The 23,427-nt window shown below is 34.4% G+C and overlaps 1 protein-coding gene across 1 annotated transcript in view; it reads left to right on the plus strand.

The window, feature by feature from the left end:
• Positions 1–1,369: 1,369 nt before the first annotated feature.
• The window catches only part of LOC142986654 (glutamine synthetase 2 cytoplasmic-like), a 57,964-nt gene continuing 35,906 nt past the window's right edge, over positions 1,370–23,427 (plus strand). Inside the window, exons 1-2 of the mRNA XM_076135206.1 lie at positions 1,370–1,471; positions 1,562–1,676. The gene's annotated coding sequence lies outside the window, so the exon portion shown is untranslated. The remainder of the gene's footprint in view (positions 1,472–1,561; positions 1,677–23,427) is intronic.

The following is a 23,427-nucleotide window of genomic DNA, read 5'->3' on the forward strand; positions in this document are numbered from 1 at the left end:
AGGAGGTTGACTCTCACATCAAATAATATTTTTTTAAATTCACAAAATAATAATCATGAGGTTCACCGGTGGACATGTAGTGTAACTATAATGCTTAAAGCAGTGGTTTCGAAATTTTTATTATTTCATTGTAGAAAAAAAAAAAAAAAAAAAAAAAAAAAAAAAAAAAAAAAAAAAGTCTAAGTGTGTACATCTGCATGTACAACGAAACTTGCATATTACCTATATTACATTATGGGCATATTTTTTAAGCTATTTACCAATAGAAAACATAATTATTTACTTATGTCTTTGTTTCAAAGTCCTAGTTCCAAGTCGGAGCAAAATGGTAGACATTTATAGTTTCTCTTTTTATAAATGTTAATTTTAATGAATTGACCTCCGTGCTTCGTTATGAGAGTAAGGAAGTAGAGAGTTTAGGAACCTGTCTGTTAGATATTTTTACACTTGGACACTGAAAACAACGTCCAGCAAAGTTGACTGGTTTAATTCAACTTTTAGGGAAGGTAGCATAGACTAACATTCTGGAAATGATGTTTTGATCTTACTATTCAAGTAATTTATCAACCTATTTGACACAATCCGAGAGCGACTTTATTTCTTTGACATCCAGCACATTATCAGACTCTGGGCTCATAACAATTTTATAATATAAAAATATATCGCTAAATGCGCAAATCTCGCTATATTATACGAGGATGGTTCTTACGGAGCGGAAATAGAAAAAAAAATAATTAAAAAATACAGAATCGACTGTTAGGCGGTACAAAGTTTGCCAGATCAGCTAGTTTGTCAATAAAAAATATATCCCATTTTCTGCACGATGCGATGGTACCTCGTGATAGCAAATATTTATGAAACCTTTGTAATATCTGTTTCAAGTGGACTGTGGAGGGCAGGCTATTACAGATTGACGTACTTATTCTATGATTAGTAGTGAGCAAACATTAGGTACTATGTCAGAAGTGTGAGAAAGACCAATTGAGTCAACAATATTTTTTCGTAGATTAAATATTTACGCTATGTTACAAGTAGTTTCAACCATTTTATTTTTAATTTATGAGCTAGAATATTACTCGATACCTAGTCCGTACATGCAAGTGGAATGGATCACACAGTGAGACAATACGTCTAAACTTCTTTAATGAACGAGTATTGAATGAAACATACTTTGCTTGATGATTCGTATAACTAAGCACTATGCAGAAATGCGTATAGTAGGCACCCCTCATTTATAAAAGCTTCTTACGTTTATACTCAAAGATTAGCCATAATCACGTCCTAAAGAAAGTCAAAGTTACCCCTGTCACAGAACCGCGGATCGTAGCTGTACGAATTATTTCAATTCTGGCAACACTTTCTTTGATCGCTGCGCGCTGTCACCACCAGGCATTAAATGCATACTCCGATCCCGATCCGATTAAAAAATATTTTAAAGCGTTAAATTTATGTGAAAAATTCATTGTGATAGGTGTGTGATTGCATTTTAATGGTCGCGTAGTAGCCTTAATGTGAAAGTGTACACTAAAGAGTTACTTAAATCCTATTCTTTGTGTTTTAGGCACGCGTCAAATTATCTGCCTTCTAAGGGCGTTCATGTTTTCGTGTTAAAAATGATTGATTTTACGATAAAAACATTAGATTCGAACAATCACCGGTTTTCAGTCGAAGATGATGTAAGTTGTTTGATCTCTAATTTTAGTAATTATGTATTTTGTAAGAGCCACCATATTTATGATAAAAATTGCGTACTAGTACATATATTTCGTATTGTATAGTTGAAGTAAGCAATTTTTATGATCCCAAATCGTATCTTAATGCAAAATGCTAATCATTGTGTTGGTGTTATAGATGTTTTATAGTTGATGTGTTTCAAGGCTGGGCAATCAATACCTTAGGCAAATAGTAGTTTCGCCTGTATGCACATGTCATTAAGAGCTGTCTTTGTTGCGATGCGCCGTTTGCAATCAATACCTGACTGTTGCACAGAGTAATGAAGAATTTCATGTTATCTTCCTCTTACATACTGCCTGTAGATAATAATGTCCTGTTCTCATGAAACTAGTTGTGCAATCCTGCTATACATTTTTCTATGGAAGTTGTTAGCATTTGTACTGACGAGCAATTTTTCTAAGTATAGGGTAGAAGGTATACAATTATGTGGATAATTACGGTGTAACGTTATGCACCAAGATCGATGGTTTGAAGTACAATGGTATAAAAATACATCATACTTCATAGTTCTTTGTTATTTAAGAACATGGCCGTTTTATAAAACTTTTGCAAAGCCTAAAGCCGAACAACGTATTTTTAATATTAAACTGTCTCTTGGTATTGAACCAAAAAACCTTGATATGATCTTTGTTATTGACAGTCATAAGATTTGTAAAATTCTCAGGAAGTCATGCCATGTAAAGGAATGTAGTTGTTGCGTTTTCCTAGCTAAAAGCACCTCCTATACTCCAAAAACTTTGTACAAAAAACAAAATTTTGCCCATGAGTGACCCGCAGGTCGACAATCGACGGTGGACTGTTTTACGCAACTACTTTATTTTGAAAATATTCAGAAGTGTAAATAATAATCTGGGTGAATCGTGCATGCCATGGCACTTTACTTGAACTACAACAGAAGAACAATGGACAAATGAGATTAACGAGCATCTGAAATGATAAAAAACCACATACTTTTATATATCGATTAGAAAGAGAACCCTAAAAATGTCGTTTGTTAAAACTGCGCAGTTGTCCCATCATCCGCCGTTTACGGCTGTATTGGCTGAGCGACAGAGTGCATGCAAAACATTATTACTGCATCGCATCATGAAATATGCAGTGCGTGTTATAACATAATTTAAAACATCCTCGCATTTATATATTTGTATGATTATAACACTATCATCAAGATTTATTTAATGCTTAAACCATAACTCCTAAATAAACGACTCCTGTCGTGATCCTGTCTGTCAGCTGTTGAAAAGGCTATCGATGGTATAAATCGATTATTTCATGGAAAATTAAACATTAACCTAAGGAAATTTGGAGTAATTAATGAACTACATTCGAGTTGCTATAAATATTTAAAATCGTTCACACCTTCCGTATTGTAACAAAAAACATAACGTATGTCAAACAATCTGTTTAAAATAAATATACTATGTAGTACTGAAAACTCTGAAACAAGATATCCGTCTGCTACTTTGCCTTGACAATGCTCTCAATTCTATGCTAATACAGTTTTATCGAGCGTTTTAAAAGAACGAATGCCACAATTCCATTCTAGCTTATAGAAATAAAAACAGCCGCAACTCAGAAGAATTGCTGTCTCTATGGGATTTTGAGCCTGGAACTCACAGTTTGATAGCGATTGCTGTGCGGATGTGATAAAATTTGACACGTGCCGTCAATATAATCATTAGGTCATTCGCGTAACAGAAGTCAGACTAATATTACTAGATATCTAATGAGATACTTAAAAGATATCGGATTGGCTGCACTCGTTAATGTCGATCAAAGGTGAAAGGTATTTGACATCGTGTACTTTGTAATTATTCTAACGGTTTCCTGTATTCACTGGATATCCACTGTATTATAGTGATAAGAGAATCGATAGCAACACTCGACTGATAAAAACACACAAAAGGAGCGCAGCTGAGGCCAATCATTAAAAAATCATCAGCATTTCTTCAAACTATGTTGAAATCGGACTCCAGTCTCACCAGATATTGCTGAATACCAGAATTTTACACAGATGCAGTTACCTGACTAACCCTGAAAACTGAGGTACATTTAGCGGTAGTTTTTCTATTCAATAGCCTATAAACTCATATAAAAACAAGCTATTGAATATATGAACTAAGGCTAAATGTACCTCAGTTTTCAGGGTTAGTCAGGTAACTGCATCTGTGTAAAATTCTGGTATTCAGCAATATCTGGTGAGACTAGAGACCGGGCAGAAGACACACACGATACCCCTCGGTAACACTGGATGTCAGACTTTCAAGCTTCAGACTAGGTACTATTTACTACTGTCAAAGATCATTAATCTGCAAGAGAAATATTCTCAGATATTATTTAATTTTCCAGAAGATTAATAAAACCAAATAATTAACTAACAAGTGGCGTTATTTGGGCTATGCCGATCCCTATAGGAAAAAGTATTATATTATATTAAGTAAAGTTTATGTATATTTGTATTAATAATCCAATGATTAAGAAAGTTTGGAACCTGCTTGTCATGGTAAAAACATAATCAGTTTCAATGCCTAATATGAATTCATGTTGAATTCTACCCAAAGTAGGTACTTACAAAGAAGATCATGTGCGTGGTTGCAGATATCAAATCATTTGTAATCAGCTGAGCGCGTGCATACATACATATACAAGTACGTACCTTACTTTCAGTTAATATGTTTTTCAGTCTTATGTAATGTAGATACCGAGCCAACTGCCTACTACTTAACGTTGATCTGCTATATAGATTCAGTATTGATAATGATGAATATCGAGAATTATTTGTATCGCGTTGGATCATCATATTATCGTCATATTGCATATGGCACTTGGGTGGCCTACCCTTTTAAAGTAAAGTCTAAAGTTAAAGTTCTTCACAACTAGTTTCTGAATCTGAAAAGAGGCCCATATTTTCTTTCCCTATGGTAGATGATCTTAGAAGAATTTTGTAGTATACTAAGTACACTATATTATAATTCAATTGTACCATGCGTATACTGTCTACTACTCGACTGATGGTTTTCTCATAAGGGTTACCATTCTTATTCTTGCATTGCATACTATTAAATACATATGTAATACGTACAAAACAACATATACTTAGTGATATGAGGCATATACAGGTCTGGTATATTTATGTTTGTTGATTACATCCAAGTAAACAAGTGCATGTGATCTCATTATTATAAAATTATACGCCATTATTTATTCTAATATCTATGTAATCGCTTCTACATAATGTATATACATGACTGACGTATTTGTTTTTAAAGTAAATTCAAAAATTAATAAGATTTTTGCTTGAAGAAATAGTCCCTGTGTCGCCAACCTCAAACTGCGCAATTAAAAATAGGTACATTGATTTATCAGTTACATAATAATATTATCCGATTCGATTTGTCCTGTTGATAATAATGTGCTGACAAATGTAAGTATTGAAGATAAGTATCTCAACTATTTATAAGTGTGTAAGTGTATTCTAATCTGTTGCTGTGAGACATTCACAGCAGTGTTACTTTGTACTGCGTCGTTAAAGTTGCTATACCGACAATTAGCTCCATTCGTTTACAGCTAATAGTGATAATTAGGCAAGCTGCTAATTAACAAAAGCGTTCCAATAAACTCAACACGAGAAACCATTTGCTCATTTACTTAATAATTGAAAACTATAATCGTTTTCAAGACGAACTCAAAATGGTATAACGTGAGGCCATTATTAACGTTCGACAATGTTGCTCGAATGTTTTAACGATTTCCATTCTGTCTTATCTACTACACATAATGTTACAAAAGAGTGACATCTATTATAACAATATTTTGTTTGAGCATACATAATTTTAATGAAAACCATGCAAGTTGACATCAAAGCAGACGAAGCGGTGTAAAAATAATTTTGGCTAAAATATTTTAATTTGTTAAGGTATTCATAACGTTAAAAATTGCGTTGTAATGTACCTACCTAGTTACGGTTGGCAACAAAAAATAGCAAACATTTTTGAAACATGAACGTACGTCGTACCTGGCCGGCAAACTTTGCCATTTGTAATAACATAGAATCAAAACAGACTGAGGTCTATGACCTTTTCCAATCACAAGAGTCAGTGGCGGAGCACCGTACATAACAAAACAATTGCTACCTATGTATCATAATGTCCGGACAGACAATACATCTTTCTCATCTACCACATGATTGACCTTGATGTTGACAGCAATAATTAATGTTTCGCCGACACGTTTTAACTATATGAAATTAGTAGTGCGGGTATCTACCTTTAGCAGTGAGGCAAATTACCTACATTGACAAGGTCGACGAGCGAACGTAAACAGTAAACATTACAATCTAACCACTTGTTGTATACACAATTGATATTCTCCGCGAGATGCAAGAGAAGTATATAAATCTCTAAGGCAAACGTGTACTAAAATAACTTCAAAATATGTTTTACCTTATATTTGTTCACTTAATATAATTCAGATAACGTATACACGATGTCCATTGGCTACGCCTCCGCAATTGAACACACTTGTCGACTTTGACACACATCGATTTTCCTCTTTAGTCAAGCTTCCAAATTTCACTTTAATATGCATCGTTCAGAATATACGTGGATCAATTATAAAATGATTAAAAATAAAAATAAAAATAAATTTAACCCATTAATGTCCCACTGCTGGGCAAGGGTCTCCTCCCGTAATGAGGGAGGGGTTAGGCCTTGAGTCCACCACGCTGGCCAAGTGCGGGTTGGGGACTTTGCATGCCCTCAATAATTGTTTTAAACAAATTTTTTTTTTTTTTTTTAGGCATGCAAGGTTTCCTCACGATGTTTTCCTTCACCGTTGGAGCATGTGATAATTATTTCTAATACACACATAACTTCGAAAAGTCATTGGTGTGTTGCCTCGGGTTCGAACCTGCGACCACTTGCGTGGGAGGTGTCAACTTATACCACTCGGCTATCACTGCTCAATAAAATGATTACAATATCTTAATAGACTTTAGATCTCGTGGCAATTAATGTCAATTAAATTGGTGGTTTATTGAAAATCTAATTCATGAAACAGAACTATATCTACCAGGTAAATAGAAAAAAGAACTCGGAAATTATGTTTGTAGTTCAATTCTAACGATGTTTGGCAACAGAAGTGTCTGGAAAAGTAGATAATTTGTGCGCCTCCATAATTTATGTTCTTCATACCTAGTAGTCTTTTGTCATCCGAACATAATTTGTCTGTAGATAGTAGATTGTTTTGTTGTAACTTGTAGATAACACATACTGTATGATAGAACAATAACTACTTCAAAGTTGGAGAGTTCGGAACCCTGGGGTAAAAGCAACATAACTTCTAAATAATGATCTGTTAAACTAACAAGAAACAACAGCGAGAGTGCGAGTATAATCAAAGAACAGCAAAGCAGGTCGGTTCGCTTAGAACTTTTGATTGATTGGTGAAATCTTTTGACATAAGTGATATAAATTGATATAATACAAGTATTTACTTAGTCATAAAAAAGCCAGCGATACTTTAAAATGAACCTATTTTTTATATCTGCCGAACAGATAGTGGTATCACATCAGGTACTTACAGAGATACGCAATGTTTTTATGATTAAATCCCTGTCATGTGTTCGCGCAGGACAAGTACTTGATCAGATAATAGAGCTGTCATTGTAATAAACAATCGTCGTCCCCTACACGCGATCCATACTGCACTTTACTAGATTGTCATGTACGTACTTCTGTATCCTCACTTGTGACATGAATTCCATTAGATGGCTTCACCGTTCAACTCGTGTAGAACAAATTTGTTCTCCGCTTGATGCATCGTGGCATTTTATAATGGAAGGCGTTAGATAATTTGCAAATTGAATATAGAGCGTGCCGAGAATCGATGAGGTTTCATTTCGAAGTAATTAAATCAGTGTGGGTTAATTGAAGAGGGCAATTTCTGTTGAAATGTGATATCACGGCGACATTCATAACAAAGCGGGGCTCCGGGGCAGCCCCTATAATTATAAACAGTGTAATATTCTTTAATACTTCAATTATAAAATTATTCCTCACTTGTTTACTACAGAGCAAAACTTCATCACGATAACAAAAATATTTTTTTGCAGGAATTAATGAGTTGTTGACGTTTTAAATTAGTCAACAAATGAAACTAATGAGGCTGAAGGTTGACGAGTGTGTCAAAGCCCTACGGAAGTAAGTACAAAGTCTATTCGTGAATAATGTTCGTTAATAACAATATTATTGTATTTACTTACTTGAATACAAGTACCATGAGTTGAAGAGAAAATATAAGTGATTATTTATATTCATGATTCGCATAACTTAAAAACAAATATGAGTTATTGAGCGAAGAAATACGTACGCACGCTTCTCAGCAAAGCAACAGTAATATAGAAATACTAAGAAGTTTTGATTGCAGATAAATCTAAACAATATTATTACGAAGATGGTTATTGAAAAGTAATTAAATGTTGTTTATGCTGTTGCTAAGTATTAGCAAATTTATTAATTAAACAGTGATCAACGAGAATATTTCAATATAACACGATAAAATAATGCCTAATACAAGAAAATATCAATTACATAAATTAAAATTTACCATACCTTTAGTACTTTGAGTAGGTACATCACAAGACGTAATTTTTTATTTTCCATAACTGTCATGTAACTCCTAAATATGGTGGTCATCCACTAAATTAATCATTATCTTTATTATTGTTCATCGTTTATTCGGCTGACAAGCTGCTATAGGTAATATTAATGAAAGTAAACCTAATTGCTAACTATGGAGCTTCTGTAAACATCCTTTCAACCAAATTTAGGTAGGTTAGACTTCGGAGCATGCCACTTCTCAACCATTTGATATCTTTATTTGCCAATATGGGAATTGTAATATACTAAAAACATTCATATCCCTATTCATAAAACCAGCTAGTCAAGTACAGACAAAACGGAGAATTACACGACCTTATAAGTTTTATTGCTGATGTAAGGGGTTTCCAAGGTAAAGCCTTTGTTTGCCAAGGGCCACGGTTTCCAATTTCATCCGTGCTCACAAAACATTAATGTAAAAAGGGGACCGGTACCCTATTCTAAGCAGGTTCAATTTATAATGGACCGCACTAATTTTGATATGGATTGATGAAAACTGAGACCAATTACTTTACTTTAACGACAGAGAACAGGTAGACCCAACTATATTTAGATTTATGGGTAGGCTGCTTAAGTTGTCACTTTGATGATGGTTTGGTTCAAAATAAATCTAGAGCTCAAAGTAATTTGACATTATAACTAGAACACTGCCTAATAAGTAATTGATGGATTGTGTCTATTTCGTGTTTGATACGTCACAAGACCGTAAATAAATATGTCAGGATCAAAGCTACAATTGTTTTACTGAATCTACTAAAATTATTTCTTATTTGACTTTATATTACACATTTCTGAAGCGAGTAAATGTATGAGATGTATAAGATTATTAACTAACATCACATACTTATTACTTTTTAAAAATTTGTGCTTCCTAATTTCTACCACACTCAAACGAAAAGACAACACGTGTATGTTTATTTATCCTTTGTTTGTAAACAGTAATTTCCCGAAAACGTCTTATGACTAGTCAAATCTGTTTCATCATTATTTTCCTTAGTCAATTACGTTTTAGATTCAACTTCATAACGTAGAACGAACAACATGACATAATTCTTTGCTGCGGTTTCTCTTAATAAAAAAATGTTCCAATATTAGGTAAAGAGATTGGGCACAAAGCGTACAAACTAAACCGCTTGCTGTTTATGATAGTTTAATTAAAAATACTTCTCTTGAAAGCGGAATTAAAACGCAAAAATAGCTCATTAAAGAATAATGAGCGAGGCAATATGGTTTATCATTCTTCAATAATTGGCTAAGACCGCTCGACGCCAGTAATATGTATTATCAGTTACGTGAACTCTAAGCAGTTGTATTGAAAAAGAGATAATACCGGTACTGATCCAAATTAATCTAGTTTTTTAAACTTCACACGAATGTGTCACCAGACATTGTTTTATTTACGACTTGTTAAACAATAACCAAGACTTTATGGCACACAAATATTGTTTCACGTTATCGACGTTTGTGGCTTGAGAATAAAACAAGTAATATTTTATTGGTTGCAATAAATTAATGTTTACAAACTCTTGTTCTAGGAAAATGATTTCAATATTTTGATAATTTGGATTTGTGGTCATTGAAAAGACTGGTTGTCAAGCTAATTTAGGAGGAAATTTTAAGTCGCATTATTTTTTAGGGACAGTGCGTTAGCCATTAAAAACGATTTTAAAACAAAACTAGCTAGCTAGGGGCACTGTCTCATCCAAAATTAAGCCTATGATACGATAATGATAATTATCAGTTTCTCATTCAAGATGTGTCAAAAGCGAGACGGGAGTCGACATTGTTGTAGACTTCCTACTACGATTGTAGGAGAAAATCGCCACCTCACTTTTCAATCACCCTTATCAGTTTCTCCTTGCCTTTAAGGGATGATCTATGTAATGATATATTAAGTACTTAGACAATATAGACTTAATAATATGCTCATATGCTGTACTATTTAAGGGCCCGTGTTGACGTCTTAACCTTGGTACATCGATGCTTCATGGTAATCTAACTAATGATGTGTCATACTTACAGTTATTTCCAGCACATTGTTATGACTAGACTTCTATGACTCAGTCGTGTATCTTCTTCTGTTGTACGTAGATACGGACTACTCGGTCTTGGGAACTGCATGTACATACATATATTATACTAGCTGACCCGCGCAACTTCGCTTGCGTCACATAAGAGAGATTAGGTCAAAATTTCCCCCGTTTTTTGTTAATTTTTTTTCTGGTACTCTGCTCCTATTGGCTGTAGCGTGATGATATATAGCATATAGTCTTCCTCAATAAATGGGCTATCTAACACTGAAACAATTTTTCAAATCGGACCAGTAGTTCCTGAGTTTAGCGCGTTCAAACAAACAAACAAACAAACAAACTCTTCAGCTTTATAATATTAGTATAGATAGTAATAGTATAGATTAGGAGAATGTTAAAATCTTTAAGTTGCCGGTGTTACCTAAATTCGTGCTACTGCATGTATACTCACAAAAGATCTCCCTTCAATCTCGCTCTCAAAGATGCATATTATTGCATATTACGTTTCCGTTTTCAAGTTACCATCTACCGAAAGCAGGAACATAATTCAATTTAAGTGACGTTCAAAAGTATATCTGTCGCTAGGCGTAAATTGAAATTAAAGAAGAGAGTTCGCTACATTCATCCTTTAGTATGTTAACTTTTGTATCTGTTTTGAGCGCAATCAATTTTATGTACTATACCTAAAATTTTGGACTGAAGTCATGTTACCTTGACTTATAAAAATAGCATCTTAACTATGAAATTTGTCAATTGTAATATTAGAAGACGTTTCTGCCATATCACATATTATAACATGGCATATTTGAGTAGGCACAACAAACTAAATTAATTACACTAATAGACACTTATGATCATGTCTATGAATAATGCAATATCAACAGTCGGAAATGAAGCTTCAATGTAAATATTATTATGTAAATGCTTTGTTGTTCCCTGCTATAAATAGTACCTGTCCTGTTGACCATCTGCGTTAACAGATAATTGAGATTAATTAGTGTTCAACCTACATTGCTGTTACAGAATCGGATAACCTTTAATCGTCGGTACAATATGATCATTGTAATGTACTCCGGTGAGGTAAACGAGAGTTTTATAAACAAGTTAAAGTTCAAATACTGTAACCGGTATTGTTATTGCATAATTTTTACTGCAGAATAAAATATCGGACTGTTTTATCTTGTTCCACGAAATTTTATGGCTTCAATTCCTCGTTTAACACAAATTCTAAAGGTTGTACATTCAGTTTTGTAGTTCAAAATGTGGTTTGTAGTACACTGTTTATCCTTGACTTTAAAAGCGAAATAGGAACACAGTATGACTTGCTACCACCGACTGAAAAACTAGGTGACTGCTCGATAATGACTCCTAGTAAAACACGTTCGCTAAATACGTTTTTCATTCCACAAACAATATTCATGTATTCATAACCGTGTAGTGCAAATTATACAGTTCTTACCTACGATTACAATGTAAGGAATTTATTATTTTTCTCTGATTTACCGCAACATGTATTAAAGATAATTAAAAACGACACAAAAGGGCCCGTCCTGACCTTGCGATAAGATATTTCAGTTCAAAATTAGGTCATTACGTCTTATTTTATCAAGTTTATTAATGCATTACGATTATAACCGATAATGTTGATGGCCGTAGGGTGGTTAGCTAAGAATAAAACTGTCGTATCACTTTGTTCGAGTCAAGGTTCATACAATTCAATTAAACTTTAATTCTCAATATGAAGACTCATTGCATGAGCATAATCATTCTAGCCAGCCTTTCTTACAATTATGTCGGCTTCGGCTTTCAGACGGCTACATGGAGCGACTGCCTATCGGACCTCCACAGCCCAATTACCTTGGCTATTACCACGGTACCCCTCGGTAACACTGATTGTCAGAATTTCAAGCTTCTGACTGCTGGTAACGACTTTCAAAGATCTTTGAAAACGACAGCCGTGATCCATAATCTAACGTGCCTTTCGAAACACGGAGGAACTCGATGTGTATGCTATGGTCACCCATCTACAGACCAATCTAGGCAAGCGTAGATTGACTGGAAAAATAGTTCCGGGCGGCTTTTATTGCCTAACCACGAGCCTCTACATGAGCATAATAATACGAGCTGCATTTGACAATTTCTAGACCACCGTATGTCCTTAAAAACTCTCCTTGAGTGGATAGTTTTGTTGAACCCAAATTAGGTCAAGTTAAGTTCTGAAAGATAACAGAAATTTTAGCTTCTGTATTCAATTCGCAATAATATATTTCGCTTCGGCAGAAATAGCAACCTTGTATTTCCTAAACGGTTTTACGCCTCATTTACTATGCTTTGATAAAACAACAATCTTATTCATGGAATAAGTATGTACGGTTTATCATCGTTGATATTTTTACACCAAGCTGCGTACGCTTAGAGCATTAATTCTTATTGAGTGAGTTTACTACCGACGTTATAAATATACATGGCACGTTAATTCATGACGTGTTTCTCAATTAATGCAGGAAACAAACAAATAAACAATTTAGTTGATAAAAGATGTAATTATGGAAAAATGGTGTCAATTTCTGACACGCCAAAATTATACCAAGAGTTGAGTTTGGGAAAGTTATCTTTAGGTTTTGGGGTCAATGCACCTTTCAGGTTTTCTGTAGGTTAGCACTGAGGTGACTGCCTCTGTGGCCTGGCAGTGTCACCGACTGTTCATCGTGAGATCTTAGGTTCAGTTCCCATGTCGGGTAAGTGAAGTACTATTGGTCTTTTATAATTCACATTAGGATGTTTAATAACAGTAGCCCGAAGTTTGGTCACGTGTGCGAAAAATGGCAATAGGTTCGCCCCTTATTACGTGAGACAAACATTGTTAATTGTGACACGTGGGTGTATTCCATAAAGCTTTGCCTAAATCTTCGGGTATAAAAGGCGTGATATTATGTACCAGCTGACCCGTGCAACTTCGCTTGCGTCACAGTAGAGAGAATGGGTCAAAATATTCCCCGTTTTTGTATCATTTTTTACTGGTACTCTGCTCCTATTAGTCGTAGCATGATGATTTATGGCCTATAGCCTTTCTCAATAAATGGGCTATCTAACACTGAAAGAATTTTTCATTTCGGACCAGTAGTTCCTGAGATTAGCGCGTTCAAACAAACAATCGAACAAACAAACTCTTTAGCTTTATAATATTAGTATAGATGGATGTTAGTATTTAGTACAAGTCCAAAGTATGTAGGGAACGGAAAATTTAAGATATGAATCTTTATAAAACTGGGTGATTAGAAGCTTAGCGGAAGCGGCTTAGGTAACGACAATTTTGATAACGATCTATACAAATAGGTAATCAGTTCATTAATATATTAATACTTTCGTTATTATTATATGATACAGTACATTTCTAACTATTATTACTGTAAAAAATCTTTACATTTACATCATCATCTCAGCCGGGAATCGTCCACTGCTGGACAAAGGCCTCCCCCATCGAGCGCCAATAGGACCGGTCCTGGGCCGCCCTCATCCATCGGACTTCGGCAACCCCTACCCTTACAATTACATAAACATTTCAATTGTATTTTTTAAGTTAACCGGCTTTTAGTTGACAAGAGGTTGACGGAATTGGCCACTGAACTATAAATATGGGAGTCTACTTTTTGTACTGTGGTACATCAAATTGATGGTGCGATAAACCATAAGAGGAGATAAAAAATATATGGTAAGTACACATATTATTATTATTGAGTGAGATCAATGTACTTGCTTCAACAACTTGTATGAAGCGATAACATAAATAATGCTTTTTACATCGATTTCTTCTGCAATTTCTTTATGTATTTTTACATTTGTATTGACAAGGTTATAAACAGATAATTTGATGACTTCACTTATTCTACCAGTGTCGACAAAAAACAGACTTTTTGAAAGCTGGTAAACACTTATAGGATTATTTATTACATAATGAACGGTTGCTAGGTAAATTCCATAATGTATAAATAAACCAAAGGAAGTTTAACATTGCGCTAAAAGAATAAACAAAAATTAAAAGCATTATAGATCGTTTGAAAGACCATTTAAGGTAGGTACACGTAAGATTAAGTAGTAAACTTGAGAAACTGAACATATATTATGTAGTTTTAAAGTTTTATGTTTTGTTACCAGGTGCAAAATGGGCGAGTACTTTTATAAATAAGATTAGTCTTAATTTAGGTAAAAATAAGTATTTGCTCGCCTTCGTTCGAAAAGGCTAATGTTACGATTATGTTTCTTTATGGCGAGATAGGCTTCTACAATCCTTATTCATTTCATTCGAAAAGAAATAATAATATATTATACTGCAGTGGCATAAATAGTTCCCCTAGCATTTGACATATTTCAATAGACAGTGTACTGGTGTTAATAAATGGCTCTCATGCACAATGTGCACGATATTACTGGTTTGGCATGGCATTTTCCATTATGTAGTACGTAATGCTGTCAGCATAAGCCACTGGTAAATGGACAAATGCACGCATCGAGTCCGTGCGACCGCTCTATGTACTATGACTGATATGAATCATGCCAAGTCTTAGCCGATAGGTTTTTGTTTATAAGCGGATCTCTTATTAACTAATAGTCATAACAATTAATTGTAGATTATGATAAAAACGGAGAGCCATTATCACTTATCTGTCGGTCCGCACCTTAATCACCTATTGAACTTTGGAGTTTTCGTGTTATGTTACTCTTCTATACTCGTTATGAACGATAAATTGTCAATACATTAATGCTGTTGCTTACGACTACTTAGAAGAAGGTATTATGTGGTACACGGTAAAAGTTGTGGCACAATCAATCCCGAATGGAGAAGCAGGGAGTGGACAACGGCGATATCCATTTAGTTCATAATTCAATTGTACCATCTATATGTACACATCAAAGACCTTCGGTCGGCTTGAAGACAAACACAATCTAAAACAGGAAATATATTACAAATTTTATCCACGAAGTCCTCATTAATGTCTACTATAACCTCGACTAAACATTAATCCCTCCTTAGCTTTTACCTTGTTCCTGTTGTATTTTTATTCGACAAATAGAGTACAAACCGTCACTTATATACGATCGTGAAGCGAAGTACATACAGGGTAATAAACACCCCCGATATCTTACCTGGGACATCTTAGCTTCTGTGAAATAAATTTAATAAAAATCATGAATTCATCCGTGAGAAACCACTCACATAGACGGTGGAGGGAAAAAGGAGATGATCGGGCTATGAATTTCTAATCCCACAATAAATTTGATCGATCGCTGTTTTTGTCTGCATATGTGGTATAAGCCGTGGCGTGATGCAACTGTGGATCACGAGCACGGGCTGAATTGCCATGTTTCGTAATATGTACCACATTGCTTACATGATTATGCATTTACAAGTGTGAGAAGCACCTGAACGGCAGTACACTTTGTAGGACGATGGGATTAATCCCATTGGAAAGGAGAACTGAATGTTTAGTGGAATGGTATATCAATATTCGTCTCATTATGTCCTTTTATTTAGCTCTGCAAAACTATTTTTTTTCCTCTTGGTAAATCCATTGACGGTCTAGATGTCTGCTACGTAACAAAACTTAATCGCAATTCCTTTTGTTTTCTAAACTCGGTCAGAACTAGTCACCGTAACGGTCTCACGCCTACTCGTCATGCATTAATTGGAAAACCAATTACTATGCATTTTCTATAAACTCCAGATATGGTCATAAATACCATATCAGACTTGATGAATCGTCTTTCTAGTCAATGACCGTGATTATTGCATCAGGCACAGCCAGAGAGGTTTACCACATCGCCAACCGTTTGCAAGTCATACAAAAGTCACAGCAAACATATAAACAAATTAAATAAACGTCCATTAAATCGTGTAATAAAATACATGTCCAATTAAATAAATTAAAGAGACAGTGAATCCTCTTGAAAAACATAATCAGTTGCTACAATGTTTGTCTGAGTAATTTCTGTTTGTACCTAACTCATACAGTTGTTGCGGGTATTTGCGTCACGGAAATTATATATCATTGCGGTATCTTGTCGAAATTAAAGGGTCATTAACATTTTATACCTTTTATCGAGTGGTCGATAACAATCTGTTTATGTGAGAATCAGGATTTGATGGAAGCCGACAGTCGGCCATCACGCACGACACTCGTGACGACCACCTATCAGTACACTTGTCTCTCTATCTACCGCTCAATTGTTTATTTTATACTTTTATTGTTGAATTTTGTAAACTGAAATATTTTCATATTTATATATTTTTTAGTAAATGTTATTTTGTTTATTTTTTTACAACAATATTATGTTACTTTGCTACTTTGTGTGAGAAGGAAAAATAAATGACTGTTGAAACCTGTACAGTATTTAAAATAATGCGACGGTGTCAAGCCGATGAGAAGATAATAACTCTATACTTATCGTTATCTGACGGTTATCAAGTGATGAGCTAAAAGCCTTGCTCGAGCTATGTCCAGCCACATATGGTTTCAACGCGTTTTTGTAGATGGAATAATTATTTCGGATCGTTTGGAACAGTGAAGAGGTATGCCACTACATTTATTTAAAGAATTTAAGTGTGATCATTCAGAAAATAGAAAAATATTCAATTATTATGTCCAGCTTAACACAATAAAACACATACCTTATGTATTTATGGACTGTTTTCAAATCCTACCCTTAGTTCCGGTACTTAAATTTAAAATAAATATCCGTTCGAATGGGATATTAAAGCTCTAAATATAAAAAAGGAACTTTGACCTATCTCTATGCCGAAGAAAAGTTTTGCATGCCATTCACAAAATCTATTAACAACATAAATGTATTTTATTTTTAGATATCTGATAACCCCCCAAGAAACGGATGTTATTTAAAATATACCAAAGTTTATAGATATTATTACTATCTCCCTTATTATACCTATCCAGTCATGGAACGAAAAATATTTCACTATGCTTTGAAAATGATTAAAATTTCATGGGAACATAACGTGATAGATGTTTGCGCGTGTACTTTTATTTTGGTTATTCGCGGAAGACAGTATGTCATTTATTACACGGTCAAGGTCGCGAGGCCGACGACTCTTGGCAGCGGCCGTGGAGATGCTAGCACACTTTATTTACTACGAAGGTGATGCAAAGACATTGTACAAATACATTTCAATCTAGTACCACTTAAAAAACCTGCATACAGAAACTTGTACATCCTAAAATAGACATGAATCATTGATATGTTTTTATTCTTATAGAAATAGTAAAATATCGGATCGTTTTGTAGAGTCATGAAAACATTCACGCACATTGGGCGTGCGATGTGATATTAGTATCAGAATCCGCCACTACCTCGTATCGTGTGCACGATTGACGTTTTTTACTTTATATCTACTTTGGAACCGACCACGGTGAACCTAGTAGTCATATTATCATTATAATTACAATGACGTCCGTAGAGTATTATATTAATTATATCAGTCATAATCAGATTGCTCTGCATGGTTACTATGGAGCCGAAAGTACTGACCTAAATGTTTTAATGTGAGTTGGTTCAAAGAAAGCACCGCTGAAATTCCGACAGGATAAACAACAGGTACACTGCACAGGTGATAACACTATCACCGTTATCATCCCACTATTTATATATTAATATTTGTTGGTTACTTAATAACTTTTGGTAGAATATTTGGTTGGAGCTTGCGATACACGAACCACTTTTTGAAGGTATTTAATCAACCTTGTATGAAATATAGATATGTGTTAATAATCGCTTTACTCATATTATAAGTTTCGAGACCAGCTGATCGATTTTGTTTAATATTGTATGAGTGGCCTGCTTTTTTGCCTGTTGTATTTTAATAGTGTGCAGAGATAGCTGAGGATATGTAACTACTGGCCTTTCTCGTGGATGTTTAGGTCCAATTTTGCATTGTAGGCTTATTTATAGCATCCGTTATCCAGATTCCAGATATATCTTTTACTATTTAGACCAAAAATATAAGTCGTTCGGTTTGTTACGCCTAAAAGTATAAAATCATCAGTCTTTTAACTATAAAGAAAAGCTTTGAAAACACCTTCGGTATTGCCGAAAAAGCTCTCAAAGGGGTGGTACGTCTAGCAACCATTTGACTATCATTTCGGCGCTTCCTGCCAATATGGCCTATTATAAGCGTAGCTTTTCATCCAACTGTGTTGGAGACGGCTTCCGAACTCACTTGAGGCAGCTGAATATAACGATGCAGGTAAGTAGTATTTTACATGGAGCCTATCGGACCTCCACAACCCAGTTACCTTGGTAACACGATACCCTCAGTAAGACTAGTTGTCAGACTTTCAAGCTTCTAACTACTGGTAACAGCTCTCCAAAATCTTTGGAAATGACAGCCGGGGCCCGCTATTTAACAATGCCCTGCAAAACACGATGGTGGTATGATGACCTAATACTTCCATAAAGAGAGGAAACGTATAGCCAACGGTACTAAGTTAGATACAGCAATAGACAATAGTGTAAACAAATTGTATAGATGAATCTCATTACAAATGCAACATGTCTTTAGTGCAATACATTGTTGTTGCTTGTAAATAAACATAATTGTAATTGTCTACACATTAACGTCTATTTTGGTCTGACAGTGATAAGGAAATGTTATCTTTTAACAATGTAAGTATTATAATGTGAATACTTGTAAGGTTTTATCCTTACTAGTCTTTTAAGTAGGAAATATTGAACATTTTGTTACACAGTAAATTCATTGTATACTTACCGGCTCCTATTTTTACTTGTATGAACAAATATCCATACACAGATCATGCCTGTTAAAACTTAATGTGTAAGCAGAGGTGCCTATGCGAAATACACTAACGTTTCGTAATTTGCAGTGTTAGTCGATGGTTATTCCCATGCGGCCATGTAACCAAACTCAGGACTATGACTGAAAAATATTCTTGTATATATTAAGATCACTTTGCCCAACCGTAGAATATAACCCGTGACCATCATCATCAGACATCAGCAGTCGTATACACTACCACCCAGACCACAGAGCCTGTTCATATTGTAGGTAAGTAAGTATTTTATATTACACAAAAAGCTACCTCCGTATTTTAATCGTTTAACTACTTTATAGTTTTTAGTGGTCAGGGTAATTCCCGATAAAAATGATTGGCTTATGATTTTCTATATAAATATGTAAGTACTTAGGTATTTCATTAGTGAACTGGTCGGGTTTTCGAGTGAAACTTTTGTAACGGGAACTCATTGGACCGAACGACGAACATGTCGAAGGGTCCTCCCACTTTCCCTTTTGGAATGCAGTACCATGTCATGATGCATCTTACCTATCATCGTTAAAAAGTAAAAATAAATCGATCATGAGACGAGGTATTCGTTTTATTGACAAGCAGGACTGGAGCTCACGGCCCGTTTAAACGCCGAAACGTCAGCTAATCCAAGGCAAAATGGATATTTGCGTTAATTTCCGTCATTTAAAGTACAAGATAATGTAACAAGACTATTCAAGGGATAGGGAAAATAGAAATATAGTCGCCTCACCGGTATTCTATTTTACATTTAAGAAGTCTTATATTTGACTAGATTTTTACTAGGTAACTAGGTAACTACAAGACCATAAACCACGCGGCTACTACCACTTACATACTTACTAACATAGCACTACTTACTACGTGTCACTACAGAATTTCGAATGCAAAATTATGTACTTATATGGTGCGATGAGAAAATGATCGCCTTATCATTAAAGTAGACAAGATATAAAAGGTAATATTCTAAAGCACTCAAGATTGCATATCACGATATCTTTATGCAATAAAGTCTGTTAATACTTAGGTCACTATTTATATTTTGAGCCTTGACGAATCTGATTGTTTTAGACCCCATTTGGCGTTTTCATCGCATAGTTTGACCTTTTTGACTACTACATTCCTAAGAAAGTTTTGAAATCTGCGCTGAAAATATTTTCAATATCGTCGATCGAAAATTGTAAGTGTGCGGGAAAATGGCACTAGGATGTTAACATTTTCGTGCAAATATTTTTTACGACTTTCGACGTGACTTATAGAAACAGTCGTGTCTATATCGACTTATTTATTATTTTGGTGATAAAGTCTGATCCTTTGAAAATTTAAAACGCCAATAAATAGAGTTCTATCATTATTATTTTTTCATCACTAATGAAATTCCTGAAGGTCGTCCAAGGTCACCAGTTGTCTCTGGAAAAATTGATGCTGTGCGAAAATTAATTATGCATTTTAATTTTCTGATACAAGAAAAGAATGACACAATCCTAAACATTATTTCCACTCTTAGATATAAAATATTAGGAAACAATATTTCCGATTAGAAGATTTTTTCTAAATGAACCAATTTTTTTTTTACTACAGTTCAATAAGGTCCTCGCGCCGATTAGTGCAAACAAATGCTTGAAAAGTCCATCGTTTGGCTTCAAAATACGTGTATCAAATTGTGATAAAACAGGGATCTAGGATATAATGCGCATGAGCCCAAAAATAAACACCAGTCGACTTTATAGAAACTTTAAGATGAACCAAATCCAGAAAAAAATATTCGCGCTTGAAGCACTTCGGAACAAGTAGTCCCTTGATTTTTTATAAAAACTGTGTTACGGTGAAAAGTGCCTTTAGAAAATGCAGAATGGTTAATTCTTATTGATTTATAACCAAAAATTTACCTAAAGACTAGTTTAAAATATGGAAAAATCACAAAATCCTACAGGTCGAGCTAAATAAAAAGAATGCCGGCCGTAACGCATCTCGCTAAACAACCGGCTGTTATGTGCACGAAAATAATCGAATAAATTAGTTTCTCGCCATACACTACAGTTTGATATCAAATGACTTTATTTAGTTCCAAAACGTCAAGAATAAATAGCATTAACCTTGATATTTCATCGGCACAAGAAACAGGTTATGCTTTTAAACACCCTGTTTTTGAGGGGTCTTCGCGAAAGAAAAAAAAATATTAAAAAAATATTTCGATCAGATAAAAATCTATCTAGATCACGCATAAGAATACCCGAGAACACGATAAAGTAGTTTTCACTCACATATTTACCGTTTTTCATAGTTAGGCTCAAAATATAAGTAGTGGCCCACGTATTACAGGTAAATGGTAAAATAATTAATTTATTTTTAGATGCTTGCCGACAGCACAAAAACGGTCGTGGATAAAATATGTAGGTATCGGGTAATTTAGTATGTTGCTAGTGACTGAATACTTGAAAGTGTTAAATAAATCTTAGAATTTCGGAAGAACACCGGCTAATCGGAATGCACAACATGCAACTAGATAAGTAATGGCCGAGCTCGCTACTTTATTATCGTAGTACTAGAGGTGAATTATGTAATTAAAATGTCAACTTGGCAAACGACCGTGTTTTTAAATAGATGGACGATCACGAACTTGCGATTCTTTATCAAGTCATTAAAAAGTATAAAAAAATTATCGTAATAAGAAAAATAGATCAGCTACTATAACGCTGCTATTTATTTATGGTAAATGGAAACGTCAATCATTTGACACGAAGGCAACACGAGGTAATGTAGAAAGTTTATATGTACATATAAAATGTTTGTATGTTTATATGACCTGAGTATTTTTATTCTGATATTTATTTTATTTTAAAGTCTTGACTAGGATGTTATGCCACCCGGGAGCAGCATATTGTCAGCAGTTCGAAAGAAAAAAAAAGGAAAAATGTTTAGCATTTTTGGTAAATGTTTTGTCTAGATTCAACAAATGACCCGATTTTTAATTCTGATGCATGCCTCTAAATAAGGATAAAAATCTGGGTAAATCCAAGTGATAAAAATAATTCTACTTCCTATATTTAGTTATTTTAATATTTGTTTTACTTAAGTATATAGTGTAAATTTAGTTTATTGTTGCTGTTAAATAATATAAAATATCACTATAAAAATAATCACAGTAATTAAAACTAAAATTTCCAGGAATGCCTGATAAAAATCTTATACAATGACAACTTGTTAAGAAACTGGTCATTTTTTCTGAGATAACACAATTCTGCGAGATCAATGATCGTCAATGCATGACCCCCTTAAAATAATAAAATAGGTTGATATTTTTGGATCATGTATGTTGTATCGTAACATCGAATATTAATAAATCAACCGCTCTACAATATGTAGCTTAAATAATTTATCACTTGATAATAATTTCCGTACAACACAGCTTAATTTAAGCGTAGTAATATTGAAGTTTTCATTTTGGTTATTATTTATGCATAGAACATCGCTCTAGAGCTAAGATTTTCATGGAAACGTGGATGTTGTCTATAATTAATGACAGTGGGACAAGGTAGGCTTCTATATTATGAAAAGTCAAAATTCAAGGCACTGATCGATTTTGAGAACTAGGCTATATAGTCCACTTAAAATAGCAGGTGCAGAGTGCTCGAGCCTTCTTCAGAAATTGCTTAGGTCCCGCTCACGCACTCTACACCTGCTTTTTGAGTACTCTTTGAGCGAACTAATAATCTTATACATGTCAGCAACACAACTACAAACATAAAGAAAGTACGTGTATCATCAAGTAATGTAACTCGTGACAGGGGTTATTACCACATCGCGGCAGTAATGTGATGAGCCAATGTTCCACATAGATAAAAGGGTCCGTGCTCTGATAAATTATTGTCTTGTGAGAGTCTCGCACTCAATTGTTTTATTTGAACGATGCCCGTATAATCGCAATTGGCATAGTTTTAAAAGTAAGCGTCTCTTTGTTCCCTATTGTTGGTTCAACACTCGTGATAAGAGACCAATGGTCAGTTTCAGTGGGGCCAATAATGTCATCATGCTGTTAAGGCAAATAACACAGTTTAAACAAACAATCAACACACTTCACTATAAACAGTACAGATAAATTTATCTTTTTTTCCACCTCCTACGTCACTACAATCGTCCCAGATGATAACATTTACTAAGCAATTACAT

This window comes from Anticarsia gemmatalis, chromosome Z, assembly GCF_050436995.1.
Source record: "Anticarsia gemmatalis isolate Benzon Research Colony breed Stoneville strain chromosome Z, ilAntGemm2 primary, whole genome shotgun sequence".
In the NCBI taxonomy this organism is placed as follows: Eukaryota; Metazoa; Arthropoda; class Insecta; order Lepidoptera; family Erebidae; genus Anticarsia; species Anticarsia gemmatalis.